The sequence below is a fragment of the Pelobates fuscus genome, chromosome 1 (assembly GCF_036172605.1).
Source record: "Pelobates fuscus isolate aPelFus1 chromosome 1, aPelFus1.pri, whole genome shotgun sequence".
Taxonomy (NCBI): domain Eukaryota; kingdom Metazoa; phylum Chordata; class Amphibia; order Anura; family Pelobatidae; genus Pelobates; species Pelobates fuscus.
In genome coordinates this window covers 209,214,418-209,230,801 of record NC_086317.1, presented here as the reverse complement: position 1 = coordinate 209,230,801, position 16,384 = coordinate 209,214,418, and the positions used below count along the sequence as shown (strand labels likewise).

The window sequence follows — 16,384 nt, the reverse complement described above, 5'->3', positions numbered from 1 at the left end:
GAAATGGGGATTGCACAGTGATACTGAATTGCTAGAGACCAGTGCTTTACGCAAGAATAATACATATTCTCCACCCCCTCAGAAATGTTCCGCTGAAATAGGTAAGTACCGCAGTTTCAAGGTTTTCCGGCATTTATCAGAAGCAGTTATCTATATCTGGGATACAGGAATACAGATTTAACCTCTTCCCTCCTATCCAAGGAATGTTAAGAAGCCCTCTGCTCTATGACTGGTCTTCACCTAACAAAGAAAACAAAATCTCTACCAATGCTTTAGACCAGGCATAAGCAACGTTCGGAACTCCAGATGTTTTGTCAGCATTATGGGTATAAGGGCATTATGGTGGATGTAGTCCACAACATCTGGAGTGCCGAAGGTTGCCTATCTCTGCTTTAGACAATCCCTCGGTCTGGCTCAGAGGAATTTCAAATATAACCTCTTCCCATCCTTTACAATTGAGTGTATATAATGTAATTAAAATTGTGTTTGTAGCACACACAAAAAAGGAAAGAAAAATTACAAATAATACGAACATTTTTAATATTCATTATAAAGCTAAGGGGTTTAATGTTTACATATGTTTGCAGGACATTACTAAACGTGCTCAGAATATTAAAAAGCTGTAGCTGGTTGAAGATCTAAACTCACACTTTTTTTTGCCATTGTAATGCATCCTAACCACAAAAATACAAATCTATAAATCCCTGCAGGGGAAGGGTAAAACTGATTGGATTTTCATAACATGTTAGATAACATCCCATGCTAATATTATTATCATTATTATTATCATCATTTATATAGCACTAACATATATCCGGCAGAGCTTTACAAGTACAAAAAAGGGGGATATTTGACAACAATATCTTTGTTGAATTAAGCTGATAAAAGTGGTGTGGAGAAGTACCAAACAGTGGCGGGAGAGAGAGTGAGCTGGGCCATGGAGGTGAGGGTAGTGGTAAGGACAGTGAAATGAAAGAAATGTCACATAGGAAAATGGAATGCTTTCCAAAACAATGTGAATTCCTAAGAAACTGGAAAGCCGTTGAAAAACCTTGCAGATGAGAGTTGGCAATTTTTGAATGAGCAGATGTCAGGAGAAGATTATTTGCAGAGCAAAGGAAACAAAAAGGGGTATATTTGTAAAGAGGAAATATTGTGAGGAGTGGAGTTAATGAGGGCTTTGTGGGTTAATTGTGGCGAAACCAGCCTTGCCACTGTCCACTGGAGGAGCCTGGTTGCTCGCCTGCTCCCTTTAGACTATGGCCCGGCAGTTAAAACCTTTTATTTTTCCCTGCAGAAAAGCGTATTCGTGCCTTTCTGCAGACTGTTAAAGCCATGCTACCCCAGATGACATGGAGCCCAGCCGTATACTGAAAGACTGTATGAAAGACTTTGGCTCCATGGCGATTGAACTGTATGTTTGTGATCTGAGCGCCATCCGGTAATAATGTGCGCTCAGATCTAAGCTATCTGGGGATAGGTAGAATGTGTATGTTCTATGTGATAAATGTAACATAATGTAATTTTATGTCTTTTATTGTCCTTTGTCTGCCATGTGGCTAATGGAGTTTTGCCTCTGTCCTTGGAGATAATTGGATTTCTTCCCAATAGCCTCCAGGACAGAGAGGAGGGATTGTGATGCATTGTGGGAGTGTTTAAAGGTGTATGTCTGTGATTGGTCAATGTCCAATATGTTTCCCAGTTTCCCATCTGGTCCCCTAGGGGAGTGTCCACCAGGTGGGAGACCTGCATAAAAGCCGGGCAGGTAGCCCCAGTAAATCAGATTCTGCTTGACCCTCAAAACGAAGTGTCGTCTCGTTATTGGGGGAATTGGATTGTATGCTGACTGCCAGGAGTGTAAACCTTTCGTATGGTTTTTCCTGTTCGGCTGTTTCCAGTGTTCATGTGTTTTCTGTTCGGGAGTTGGCGGATTCGTGTAGTTTGCAGTTCGGGAGATTGGTGCTTGCAGTAGCTGCCTGTGCATTGGAAAGGGGAATATCGCCTAAACGTTTTTTAACCTCTGGTGAGCAAAACGGTCCGTTACATTAATTTTTGCAGTTTGAATTGGATCCCGAAGGGTACTGGAAGCAAATGTAATCAATGGCAAAAATATTATGTGTAGGAGAAGCAGTCAGTCAGGAAGATGAACCTGGCTGCAGTATTCATTGCAGACTGAGGGGAAATATGGGTATGAGGAAGGCAGATGACTAGTGAGTTGCAATAGTCAAGTCAAGAAATAATGAGTGCATGAACAAGTGCCTTAGTTGTATCTTCAGTTAGAAAAGGGCGAAAGCGGGCAATATTTTTAAGGTGGAAGTTACAGGATCTGGAGACAGACTGGATATAAGCAGAAAAGACACGAGTTAAAAATAACACCAAAGTAGTGAGGTAAAGGGGTTGGGGTAATAGTTGTCCCATTAGCGTGCAGGGAGTCTAATGGAGGATGATTATAAGAGGGGGTAAGATGAGGAGTTCAGTTTTAGAAAGATTAAAGGGACATAATACCACCAAAACAAATTTAGCTTAGCAAAGTAGTTTGGGAATATATATAAATTTCCTAGTCCCATTGTTCAATTATCCACCATTTAGGAGTTAAATCACTTTGTTTTATGCAACCTTAGTCACACCTCCTGGCATGTGACTTACATGGCCTGCCTAAACACTTCCCGTAGAGTCATCTAATGTTTTCACTTCTTCAACTGCAAATTCTGTTTCATTTAGAATGTCTTATCTCCTGCTCTGATAATAGCTTGCAAGACCCTGCAGATAGAAAAATGTTCAAGTAAGTTAATATCTGATTGAAAATGAAACCATTTTGTTTTCATGCAGGCTGTGTCAGTGATGGCCAGGGAATTGTGGCTAGGGCTGCATAAACAGAAACAAAACTGATTTAACTCCTAAATGGCAGAGAATTAAGCAGTGAGCTAAAGTTATTTTGGTGACTATAGTGTCCCTTTAAGTTTTTAAAAAAACAGGAAGACATCTCGTTATAGATGGAAGAGTGGCAGTTTGTGACACATTCCATGAGAGCAGGAGGAGGTCAGGGGAGGAGAGGTAAATTTGTCTACCATCAAATGGTATTGAAATCCAAAGAAGTTAATAAGGTTACAGAGAGAGGCAGTTTAGATGGAAAATAAAAGAAGATGAAGAACAGAGCCTTGGGGAATATCAACTGAGACAGACAAGCAAAGTAACACACTTTGATACAATGTATTTTCTTTCAACTATCTATTTAAAATAAAGAATAGAGAGAAGAAACAAAATGTAACTTAATTAATATAGTGTAAAAAATTGATGTAATAAAAAAAAATATGAATAAGCAGAGTAAATATAGCTTATGCTTAGATGGGAGTAAATAAAAACTCCTAAATCACAAAAGGAAAACATTAATAAAGTAATAAAGGAATATAGCCCTATTATTTGGATAACAGAAAGAGATAACAGAAAGAAATAAATAATAAGAATTCAATAATATCACTCTGTGAGTCAATGGTAGTTAGAAGTAAGAGGAAATACTGCAAAAAGTAGATACAGAATAACAGCAAATGTACCTGCTAGCAAAAGTAACAAATGTTGCTGGTCTTAAAAATAGAGAGGAGGGAAAAAGATAAATGCGGTTTGAATACTAGCAGGACACAAGCCCTGCAGAAGATTGTATTTATAGGCAGGAGAGAAAGCTAAAAGTAGAGAGACTAGCTTTCCTACTCTGCTGTGCCTTCAAGGGCACCCCTTAAAAAGTACTAGTAACCACCTCCCCTCCTCTAAGTAGAGTAAATATAGTATGTTTACTAGAAATCACAGAACGAAAACTGGAATAAAAAATAGAAGAAAATGTGCAAATGAAATAAATAAATAAATATAAAATAAAATAATAAATCTTGTATGGGTGGTCTAGTCTGAATATATTAAAGCATGTCCCTCATCATAGAAGCCACACCATACAAATAACATCCCAATGCGCGTTTCGCTGTTAAGGCTCTTCCAAGGGTCTATTTAAAATGTAGCATTGTTTGCAAGCCAGGACTGTCCTAAACTAGTATAAATTTACTTTATACTCATTCCTATAGCAACACACCACAGCAAACAAAATAGAAACACAAGTAGAATCTCTGCGTATTTAGTGTGGTCTCTAAAATGATAAAATAACAGCAAAAATAATATATATGTACAATATTAAGAAGTGGCTAAGCATTGTAATAATTAGTCTAAATACCCAATATAAATAGTTCACTTTATCTGCTATGATTCCATACAGCATTCCAGCACGTTTCTGACAACAAAATAATAAAATAAAATAAAAATTATTGAAAATATTTTGTTTAATATTGTAAATATATATATTTTTTAAATCTCCAAATCAACGAAAGATCAGGGTAAAACAAACTCTATAAAAACTCTTGAACCATGAAACTTGGTGATCCCAGAAATGTCCACACCATATTGGACAATTCAATAATGTATTTAACCCCTTAGTGACCAGACCGCTTTTCTATTTTCTTACCGTTTGGGACCAGGGCTGTTTTTACATTTCTGCAGTATTTATGTTTAGCTGTACATTTCTTTCCTACTCTTTTACTGTACCCACACATATTATATACAGTTTTTCTCGCCATTAAATGGTCTTTCTAAAGATATCATTATTTTTATCATATCATATAATTTACTATAAACAAATTATAAAATATGTTGAAAAAAATTAAAAACACACACTATTTCGAACTTTAACCCCCAAAATCTGTTACACATCTACAACCGCCAAAAAACAACCGTACTAAATTGTTTCTAAATTTTGTCCCGAGTTTAGAAATACCCAATGTTAACATGTTCTTATTTCCAAACCATTTTTTTTTCAAAATTAATCAAAGTTACATTGTAACACTGATATCTGTCAGAAATCCCTGAATAACAATTCACATGTATATATATTGTTTTTAAAAGAAGAAAACCTAAGGTATTAAACTTGGTGTATTTTTACTCTTTTCATGCAACCATTGTACCACCAATCTATGACAAATTAAAAAAAAAAAAAAATTGGTGATTTTTTTTTGACACAGATAGCAATTTAAGAATACATGTACTGAGAACTTTAAGGGTTACTGCCAAAGAACACCCCAATATGTGTTCAGCAACATCTCCTTCGTAGAGTGATACCCCCCATGTATAGGTGTGTCGGGTTCTCTGGGGGCTAAAAGACCTAATTTGGAGGGTGCGCATTCCAGTTTTCCAACTTGGAGTTTTCACATTTTCACTTGGAATTTTCCTATTTGGGACATTTTTAAAGCCGGCCAATGTAATTTACCCCCATCAAACCATATATTTTTGAAAAGTAGACAACCCAGGGTATTCAATATGAGGTATTTCTAGTCTTTTTTTAGTAGCCATTTAGTCACAAACACTGGCCAAAGGTAGCATTTATATTTGTTTGTCTGTTAAAAATGCAAAAAACAATTCTGAATGCTAACTTTGGCCAGTGTTTGTGACTAAGTGGCTACTAAAAAAGACTGAACATACCCCATTTGCAATACCTTGGGTTATCTTCTTTTGCAAATGGTATGCTATTATGGGGGTAATTCTTATTCCTGGGCTACCATACACTCTCAAAGGCAACATAACCAATCTGGCAAATTTCAATGTGAAAAAGACAGCCTTATACTTGACCCTGTAACTCTCAAAAACACTATAAAAGCTGTACATGGGGCATACTGTTATACTCGGGAGACTTCACTGAACAGACATATTAGTGTTTCAAAACTGTAAAATGTATCGCAATAATGATATCATCAGTGAAAGTGCTGTTTGTGTGTGAAAAATGCAAAAAACTTCACTTTCACTGACAATGTCAATGCTCTGATATGTTTTACTGTTTTGAAACACTAATATTTTAGTTGCAAAATTGCAATCAATAAAATTACTTAATTATGTAAAAATATTACATAAATATGCATGTAGAATTTAAATATATATACATATTTATATATTTGAAGTCTACATGTATATTTGTGAAATTATTTATGTAATTATGTATATGGACATATGTATATTTCGTATTATTTTTATTTATTTATATATACATAGATAGATATATATAATTTTATTCTAAGTATTTTTTTATATATTAATATCAAAATACAGTTAGAAGAAAATTACATATATATATTTTTTGTAATTTTTTTTGAATTTTTACCTTTTGCTATTTATTTTTAATTGATTATTATTTATTTTTATAATAATATATATATACAATATATATAGTTATTATTTGTACATGCGTAATTTTACTCTGTGTATTTTTATATTACTATATGCATATGTTAATAAAAAAATACACTTAGTATGACATTATATAAAAGATATATATATATATATATATATACACATACATATCTCATATATATACATATATATTTTATTATTTATTTATTAACATAATTTTTTTTTTACTTTTTTCACCAGCAGTGGGACTGCCTGTCAGTTCAGGCAGTCCCGCTGCTGGCAGCACTATGGACACCCATTGCGGCCATGTGACCGCTCTTTCAGGGGGTCCTGATTTGCGAGGGGGGAATGTCTGGGCTATCAGACAGTCCCCCCAGATGGAGAAGATCGATCGCCGGCAGCGGAACTGCGGTGATCGGGTAACTGAATGGGAGGGGATTAATATTGGGGAGGGGTTTGGTATTGGGGAGTTAATACTTTATTTATTTGAGGGGGCTTCCGATGTTCTGCATCACACTGCCGGGCTCCACGTGGGGAAATCCAGGGGAGCAATCACTTGGGGGACTGGCAGTCAGGGGGGGATATTGCAGGATGCCTCAACATCGAGGCATTGCTGCAATACCTTTAGAGCAGCAGGAGGCGATCATGATCGCTTCCAGTGCTCATATTGGCCGCGGATGCACAGGGTACATGAGCGGTCTTTAACCCCTTAAGGACCAAACTTCTGGAATAAAAGGGAATCATGACATGTCACACATGTCATGTGTCCTTAAGGGGTTAAGGACCGTTTTTTTCTTAAGTACCCTGTACGTCCGTGGTCACTAAGGGGTCAGTAATCTGTTAAGACTAATTAGAACATGGATAAGCCACTTCTTAATATTGTACATACTCTAAGAACCAAAAACTATTTTAGCTTAAAGGGACACTATAGTCACCAAAACAACTTTGGCTTAATGAGACAGTTTTGGTGTATAGATCATGCAGTCTCACTGCTCAATTCTCTGCCATTTAGGAGTTAAATCACTTTGTTTATGAACCCTAGTCACACCTCCCTGCATGTGACTTGCACAGCCTTCATAAACACATCCTGTAAAGAGTCATCTAATGTTTATCCTTCCTTTATTGCAAGTTCTGTTTAATTTAGATTTTCTTATCCCATGCTATGTTAATAGCTTGTTAAACCCTGCAAGAGCCTCTTGTATGTGATTAAAGTTCAATTTACAGAGCAAGAGATAAAAATTTTAAGGTAAATTACATCTTATGTAAAGTGAAACCAGTTTTTGGTTTTTTTTAATGCAGGCTATGTCAGAGCCAGGGGAGGTGTGGCAATGGCTGCATAAACAGAAACAAAGTGATTTAACTCCTAAATGGCAGTAAATTGAGCAGTGAAACATGAGAGGCATGATATATACACTAAAATGGCTTCATTAAGCTGAAGTTGTTTAGGTGTTTTACAGTGTCCCATTTTACAGTGTCCCTTTAATCAATCTGCTTTTATGTACAGATCATGCTGCTGTCAGTTCGGAGTTAAATTACTTTGTTTATGCAGCCCTAGTCACCACAAATGTGACTTACACAGCCACCCTACACACTTCCTGCAGAGAGAGCTAATGTTTAAACTTCCATTTTTCTGCAGTGTGTTTAATTTAGAATTTCTTAACTCCTCATCTGTTTGTTAATTACAACTTTTATTATTCATGGAGGCTGTGTGAGTCACAGCAAATGAGGTGTGGCTAGGCTTCATTAACAGAAACAAAGGTGATTTAACTCCTACATGGCAAATAATTTAGCAGTGACTATCTACAGGGATATGCAATATATATTAAAGATGATTTATTAAGCTAAAGTTGTGTTTGGTGCTAAGAGTATCCCTTTCATCTCAAGGTTGTAAAATGAATCCCTGATTATGAAATCCACATACTGGAGGGTCCAAAATGTTAAAACTTCCTGGATGGTGTGTGATTACTGTGCCAGGAGTGCATTAACACTCCCCCTTTTTTGTAGATTTTGTTAGGGAGCTGGCACCAGGGCACCTCTGCCACCATAGCAACTATGATGCACTGGAGTGTACTTACATCATAAATTGGTATTTATTTTGTACACAGATTATAAACAAGACCATGACTATGAAGATATGGAGACTGAGCTGAAGATGCTACGTGTGACAAATAAGAAAGCTTTTTAAAACTTGCAAAGGTAAGTCGCTTTGTTTTAATCATTCCTAGCTTCAGGCAGAAGTCCATTTTGACAGATTTATGTACTTCATTTCTGGCATTTATTTACTCTTACCTTATTGCTCAGAACTATGTTATGCTTACCTCATTCACAGTTAAGGTTTTCAAGGACAAATACATTCTACTTTCAGACACTTCCACACCAAATGCATATTTGCACCGCTGTGGCCGTGTGCCCATGATCTGCTTGTTCTGAGGAATTGGTTTTACCACTTCCATGCCTGTGCTAATGTGACCACTCAGCTGATTCACAGCAAATATATATGTGGTTTGTCTAATCTAATGAAACATAAGAACAGGCATGCAGACACTGAACTTTACTCATAGAGATTCATTGATCCAATTAATCTCTATGAGGAGATGCTGATTGGCCAGGGCTGTGTTTGAATAATGCTGGCTCTGCCCCGATCTGCCTCTTTGTCAGTCTCAGCCAATCCTATGGGGGAGCATTGTGGTTGGATCAGGCTACCACTTCTGATGATGTCAGCAGACTGCTTGTTTTTCTGAGTCAAACAGCATGCAGAGTTACAGCTTCTGGCTTGAATACAGTAAGATTTTGCTACTTTTAGGGAGGCATGAGGGGCCCAGGGGGGCTAGATGGTGGTTTTAACCCTGTAGGGTCAGGAATACATGTTTGTGTTCCTGACCCTATAGTGATCCTCTAATTAATTCGGTCATTGTGTGTATATAATGCAAGCAAGCCTTATACATTGCTCAATATACCATTTTTAATTCTACAAATTTGATCTATTCAAGCAATTCTTCCATAATCATATCAATATTTTCTTTTATCTTTTCCCCTTTTCTAGATGAATTCTCACCTGGAGAAAAGAACATTCTTTACTGTAACCATTGTCCTATTCTTGATCTTCAGTTGCTAGAGTGCTTCAAATCTATATGTATATATACATTGAAACAGAAAATGACAAATGTTACGCCTCAATGTCTCAATTCTCAATCACAATTAGAATCTGCTGATTCATTAACAAAATGTGCTTTTTTTTCTCCTTGGCTTGCTGACTCTAATCAGCTGTTTGCAAGTCAAGCTTGATAGTCTGACGCTAAAATAAATATAGTTTTAATATGCCGAAGACTTAAATGGCCCAGTGAATAGGCTTATAAACTATTCCAATTACATAAGTCCTGCATTGCCAATGTAGCTCAGAGAAGAGAGCTTATATCTCTCCTGGAGGAAGTGACCCAAGTAAGTTGTCAAACCATATGCATGCTGCAGTGGTTATTGTGCTTGAAGGCTTCCTTTAAAAACTTGCATCCTACAAGGGACAAGACTGCTCATGGGAAACCTGGTTCTACATTGGTTTGTTATACTTTTTTTATTGAAAGCTCATATGTTGAAATAAAAATCTGAAAATTAAAAAGATAGAAATGTGAAAACAGATAAAAAAATAAACTTTTTTTTTACTTTTATATAGAAAAGTTTAACTGAATAATCATATTCAAATAATATTATATGAAAAATATGTTAATTCTCTGACGAAAATACCTGTACTTTTTGTTAAGTAAATAAATATGCTTATATTGTATTGGTAGAATGTTTATTCATCTGATCAAATCAAAGATTTCTGGAATCCAAGGGTCCCATGTCAATGATCATAAAGACAGGGAAAAAAAAAGTTTATGTGTACTTTAACTGTAACTATTGTCTATTAATAGTGATGTCACAAACAAAAAACGAACCGGCGAACCGGGTGAACCGCCATAGACTTGGGCAGGTGAATTTTAAAACCCACGGGGACTCTTTCTGGCCACAATAGTGATGGAAAAGTTGTTTCAAGGGCACTAACACCTGGACCGTGGCATGCCGAAGGGGGATCCATGGCAAAACTCCCATGGAAAATTACACAGTTGATGCAGAGTCTGGTTTTAATCCATAAAGGGCATAAATCACCTAACATTCCTAAATCACAATGGATATGGATTGACACCTGACATATGACATATTGACACCTTGACATATGGATTGACACCTGTCCTCAGAGACCCTGATACACACTGACACATAGCAGAATAGGGACTGTTCCCCCTACATAGGGTCACTTGGCAGATATGGATTGACACCTATCCTAAGGATCCCTGATACACACTGGGGGGGGACCTACTGTCCTCCCCCCGCCCCCACCCCTGAGTGGTGAGTGGGGGCCATAAAAATAATGAGGGGGGGGACCTACTGTCCTCCCCCGGCCCCCACCCCTGCACGGTGGGTGGGGGCCATAAATCACAATGTCCTCCCTCCACCCCCACCGGTGGGGGCCATAAAAATAATGAGGGGGGGACCTACTGTCCTCCCCCCCGGCCCCCACCCCTGCGCGGTTGTTGGGGGCCATAAAAATAATGAGGGGGGACCTGTCCTCCCCCCGGCCCCCACCACCGCGCGGTTGGTGGGGGCCATAAATCACAATGAGGGGAGGACCTACTGTACTCCCCCCGCCCCCGCCCCTGCGCGGTGGGTGGGGGCTATAAAAATAATGAGGGGGGGACCTACTGTCCTCCCCCCAGCCCCCACCCCTGCACGGTGGGTGGGGGCCATAAAAATAATGAGGGGGCCTACTGTCCTCCTCCCTGGCCCCCACCCCTGAGCGGTGGGTGGGGGCCCTAAAAAAACAATAAGGGGGGGATCTACTGTCCCCCCCAGCCCCCACCCCTTAGTGGTCGGTGGGGGCCCTAAATAAAAATCCCCCCCCAATCAAAGGTGACTAGGGGTCCCCAAGCCCCTAGTCACCCACCCCCCACCCCCAAAAAAGTTACCCCCTACCTAACCTCCTCACCCTAAAAAATAGTGAAGGGGGAATAAAATAACTAACCTAAAAAATAAGTGCTCTGTGTCATTTTACACAGCGTGGGAAAGTTCTTTGGAATTTTCCCACGCTGTGTAAAATGACAAAGAGAACTCTGATTGGTGGGCTTGGAATCTAACCAATCAGAGTGTTCTGTGTCATTTTACACAGCGTGGGGAAGTTCTTTGGAATTTTCCCACGCTGTGTAAAACGACAAAGAGCACTCTGATTGGCTTAAACCAGCCAATCAGAGTGTTCTTAGCCTAATTGCAGGGCATGGCAAAGCTCAGTCTGCGCGGAGCCCTCCATGTGTCTGGAGGGAGTATGTGCAGTAACACAGGGTGTCTGGAGGGAGTATCTGCAGTAACACAGGGTATCTGGAGGGAGTATCTGCAGTAACACAGAGTGTCTAGAGGGAACATCTGCAGTAACACAGGGTGTCTGGAGGGAGTATCTGCAGTAACACAGGGTGTCTAGAGGGAGCATCTGCAGTAACACAGAGTGTCTGGAGGGAGTATCTGCAGTAACACAGAGTGTCTGGGGGGAGTATCTGCAGTAATACAGAGTGTCTGGAGGGAGTATCTGCAGTAACACAGGGTGTCTGGAGGGAGTATCTGCAGTAACACAGAGTGTCTAGACAGGGCCGCCATCAGGGGGTGACAACCATAACGGTTGTCACGGGCCCGGCGGCCCTGGGGGGCCCGGACTGCTCTGGCAGTCCCGGGCCCCACTTTCCCTCTCTGCACACATAGATAGCAAATATCGCGATCTATTACCGCAGAGGGGGCCCAGGCAGCACACAGCCTCTTCTCGTCTCTGCTAATAACTCTCGCGAGACCCGGTTGCCATGGCAACGCTCCGCGGGTCTCGCGAGAGTTATTGGAGGAGAGAAGAGGAGAAGCTGTGTGCTGCCTGGGTCCCCTCTGCGGTAACAGGGAGCCGGGGGGCCCCCCACCGGACCACCAGGGATGGAATCTCCCCCGCACCGGACCACCAGGGATCATGGAATCTCCCCCCCCACCCTGGACAAAGGTAAGCAGGGAGGGGGGAGAAACCATTTAATTAAATAATTTTTTTTTTTTTTTTAATGTTTGTGAAAATGCCCCTTCCTCCACCTCCCCTTTCCCCTCCCCCCCAGATTACACATTTACACACACACTGCATACACTGACACAACACACACACACACTGCATACACTGACACAACACACACACACACTGCATGCACTGACACAACACACACACACTGCATACACTGACACAACACACACACTGCATACACTGACACAACACACACACACACTGCATACACGGACACAACACACACACACACTGCATACACTGACACAACACACACACTGCATACACTTACACAACACACACACTGCATACACCAATACACTAATGCAATACACACACTGCATTCACTAATACAACATGCACTCTGCATCCACTATACTGACACACACTCTGCATTCGCTACACATTAACACACTCTGCATTCACTACACTAACACACACTCTGCATCCACTACACACTAACACACTCTCTGCATTCACTACACATTAACACTCTGCATTTACCACACTAACACACACTCTGCATCCGCTACACGCTAACACACTCTGCATTCACTACACATTAACAAACTCTCTGCATTCACTACACTAACACACTCTCTGCATTCACTACACATTAACACACACTCTGCATTCACTACATATTTACACACCCACTACATTCATTACACTGACACACTCTGCATTCACTACACCCTAACACACACTCTGCATTTATTACACACTAACACACACTCTGCATTTACTAAACTATGCACACACTCTGGATTCACTATACTGACACACACTCTGCATTTACTACACTAACATACACTCTGCACCAACTGTACACACAGCATCCACTACACAAACATCCTGTATTCACAGTACACACACTACATCCACCACAAATTGAAACACTCTGCATTCACTATACACAGACACTGCGCCTAATACACACACTACATCCACTACAGACACTGCATCCACTAAACACATTTCATCTAGTACATACAAACACTACATCCACTACACAAACACACACTACATCACTGTACACACACTACATCCACTACTCAAACACTCTCTGCATTCACTACACATTAACACTCTGCATCCGCTACACACCAACACACACTCTGCATCCGCTACACACTAACACACCCTCTGCATTCACTACACATTAACACACTGCATTCACTACACTAACACACACTCTGCATCCGCTACACACTAACACACTCTCTGCATTCACTACACATTAACACACACTCTGCATTCACTAAACATTTACACACACTCTGCATTCACTAAACATTTACACACACTCTGCATTCACTACACATTTACACACACTCTGCATTCACTGCACTAACACACACACTACATTCATTACACTGACACTCTGCATTCACTACACACTAAAACACACTCTGCATTCATTACACACTAACACACACTCTGCATTCACTAAACTATGCACACACTCTGGATTGTGTACACACAGCATCCACTACACAAACATCCTGTATTCACAGTACACACACTACATCCACCACAAATTGAAACACTCTGCATTCACTATACACAGACACTGCGTCTAATACACACACTGCATCCTCTACAGACACTGCATCCACTAAACACATTTAATCTAGTACATACAAACACTACATCCACTACACAAACACACACTACATCCACTACACAAACACACACTACATCCACTACTCAAACACACTCTGCGTTCACTATACACACTGCATCCGCTACACAAACACACACTCTGCATTCACTGCACAAACAGTATCTAATACACACAAACACTACATCCAATACACACATTCTAATTCACTTCCACTATACACACCACATTCAGTCCTGCATCATTGTCAGCGGACTAGGTAGGGTGTGGGCGGGCCCGGGAGGGAGGGGGCGGGAGGGGGGCCCAGACCTTGTGCTTTGTCAGGGGCCCCAAAATTTCTGATGGCAGCCCTGTGTCTAGAGGGAGTATCTGCAGTAACACAGAGTGTCTGGAGGGAGTATCTGCAGTAACACAGAGTGTCTGGGGGAGTATCTGCAGTAACACAGAGTGTCTGGAGAGAGTATCTGCAGTAACACAGAGTGTCTGGAGGGAGTATCTGCAGTAACACAGAGTGTCTGGGGGGAGTATCTGCAGTAACACAGAGTGTCTGGGGGGAGTATCTGTAGTAATACAGAATGTCTGGGGGGGGTATCTGTTTGTAACATTTATATGCACTAAAAAATAAAAAATAAAAATTGAAAAAAAAATGGTTGCAGCAATCTAAAATGGATGCTGTCCAGTAGGTGGGAGGGTCTGCTAGGGAGGGTGTGCTGCTGATTGGCTGGAATGTGTCTCCTGACTGTGAGGTACAGGGTCAAAGTTTACTGAATGATAAAGAATAGGGGGCGGACCGAACATCTCATGTGTTCGCCCGCGGCGGCGAACGCGAACATGCTATGTTCGCCAGGAACTATTCGCCAGCGAACCGTTCGGGACATCACTATCTATTAACTTTAGCTCTGCTAGTTACATTTTAACATGTGCAATCAGTACCTATAATTATGATTTTACTTTACAGTTACCATTTTTACTTATCGTCTGATAGTTTGTTTAGCATTTTTTTCTCGATAGATGATCATTGTAATTACTGCTCTATGTTTATTTCATCCAATAAGTCTTTTATACATAGATATTTCTTATTGGGTCAAAGGCTCTCTATATTAATATATTAAGGAAAAGTACTAATATGCAATCTGACGTTCTTTATAAAAAATATGCATTTATTCTACTTCAAAAGCAAACAATAATATACTTAACAGACAGGGCCAAGAGCCCAGTGGGCCTGGTGCTGACAATTATGATGGGCCTAATTACAGAAGCTTATTGACCAAAAACACTAAAACAATCATACCTAGCAAGCGTCATGTATCTGATGGAGATGGTGTTGGAGGGAAACTCAAAGGATGCAGCTATACGAAAAAACACATATTCTATGCTAATCTCTTTCTAATTTATGCTTTCATCTTTCAAGTAAATCCATACCCCCTAACAGCAGTGTCAAGTGAAGCACTCACATGTCCACTTGTCTCCTTACCTTCTTACTTGCAGGCAGAAGTTCCTGGTATACAGTCTGAGACAGAGAAAAGGTGTAGTGTAGAAGAAATGGGACATGCCACAGTGTTAGAGAGACCAAAGTCTGCATTACTTAAACTAATTTTATTGTCAGCCAGTCCACACAAGTTTTGTTCCCATACATCCCTCTTAAGCTTCCAAACTTAAAGGGACACTATAGTCACCAGAACAACTACAGCCTATTGTATTTGTTCTGGTAAGTAGAATCATTCCCTTCAGTTTTTTTTGCAGTAAACACTGTATTTTCAGAGAAAATAACTCTGATGGCCACTCTTTAGATGGCTGCTACAGGTGCTTCCTGGAGTAGTACTGCCTAGTGTGCAGCACTGCCATCCAGTGTCTCCACCCTCTGCATGCAGATACTGAACTTTCCTCATAGAGATGCATTGATTCAATTTATCTTTATGAGGAGATGCTGATGGGCCAGGGCTATGTTTGACTTGTGTTGGCTCTGCCCCTGATCTGCCTAGTTGACAGTCTCAGACAATCCTATGGGGAAGCATTGTAAATTGCTCAGACCACCACTTCTGATGATGTCAGCAGACCGAGTCAGTTCAGAGGCAAAGCCAGCAGCTGCAGACTTGAATACAAGTTCTTACCCAATATGTTAAAACCACCATCTGGCCCCCAAGAGGGGCCAGATGGTGGTTTTAACATAATAGGGTCAGAAATACATGATTGTGGTCCTGACCCTATAGTGTTCCTTTAAGCAAGAGTATGTGAAGAGTAGTTAGGGTTGCCACCTTCCTTGGAAAAAAATACAAGCCTTAATCATTTGTATAATTAATTAGTTATGCGTGACATCACATGATGCAAATCACAAGGAGTGACATAAGAGAAAATTCTGTAAAATCACCAACAAACTACTCACTACTCAGTTTGATTCTGCTGTATAGATGGATTGCTCCCATTGTCTCTCTGTCTCC

General features: G+C 40.2%; 1 long non-coding RNA gene across 1 annotated transcript; it reads left to right on the top strand.

Annotated features, from left to right (window-relative positions):
- On the top strand, nucleotides 1-9,427 carry LOC134591439 (uncharacterized). Its single transcript, XR_010088224.1, has 3 exons — nucleotides 1-101; nucleotides 8,319-8,409; nucleotides 9,257-9,427. It is a non-coding gene; the product is annotated as an uncharacterized LOC134591439 (long non-coding RNA).
- Nucleotides 9,428-16,384: the final 6,957 nt, after the last annotated feature.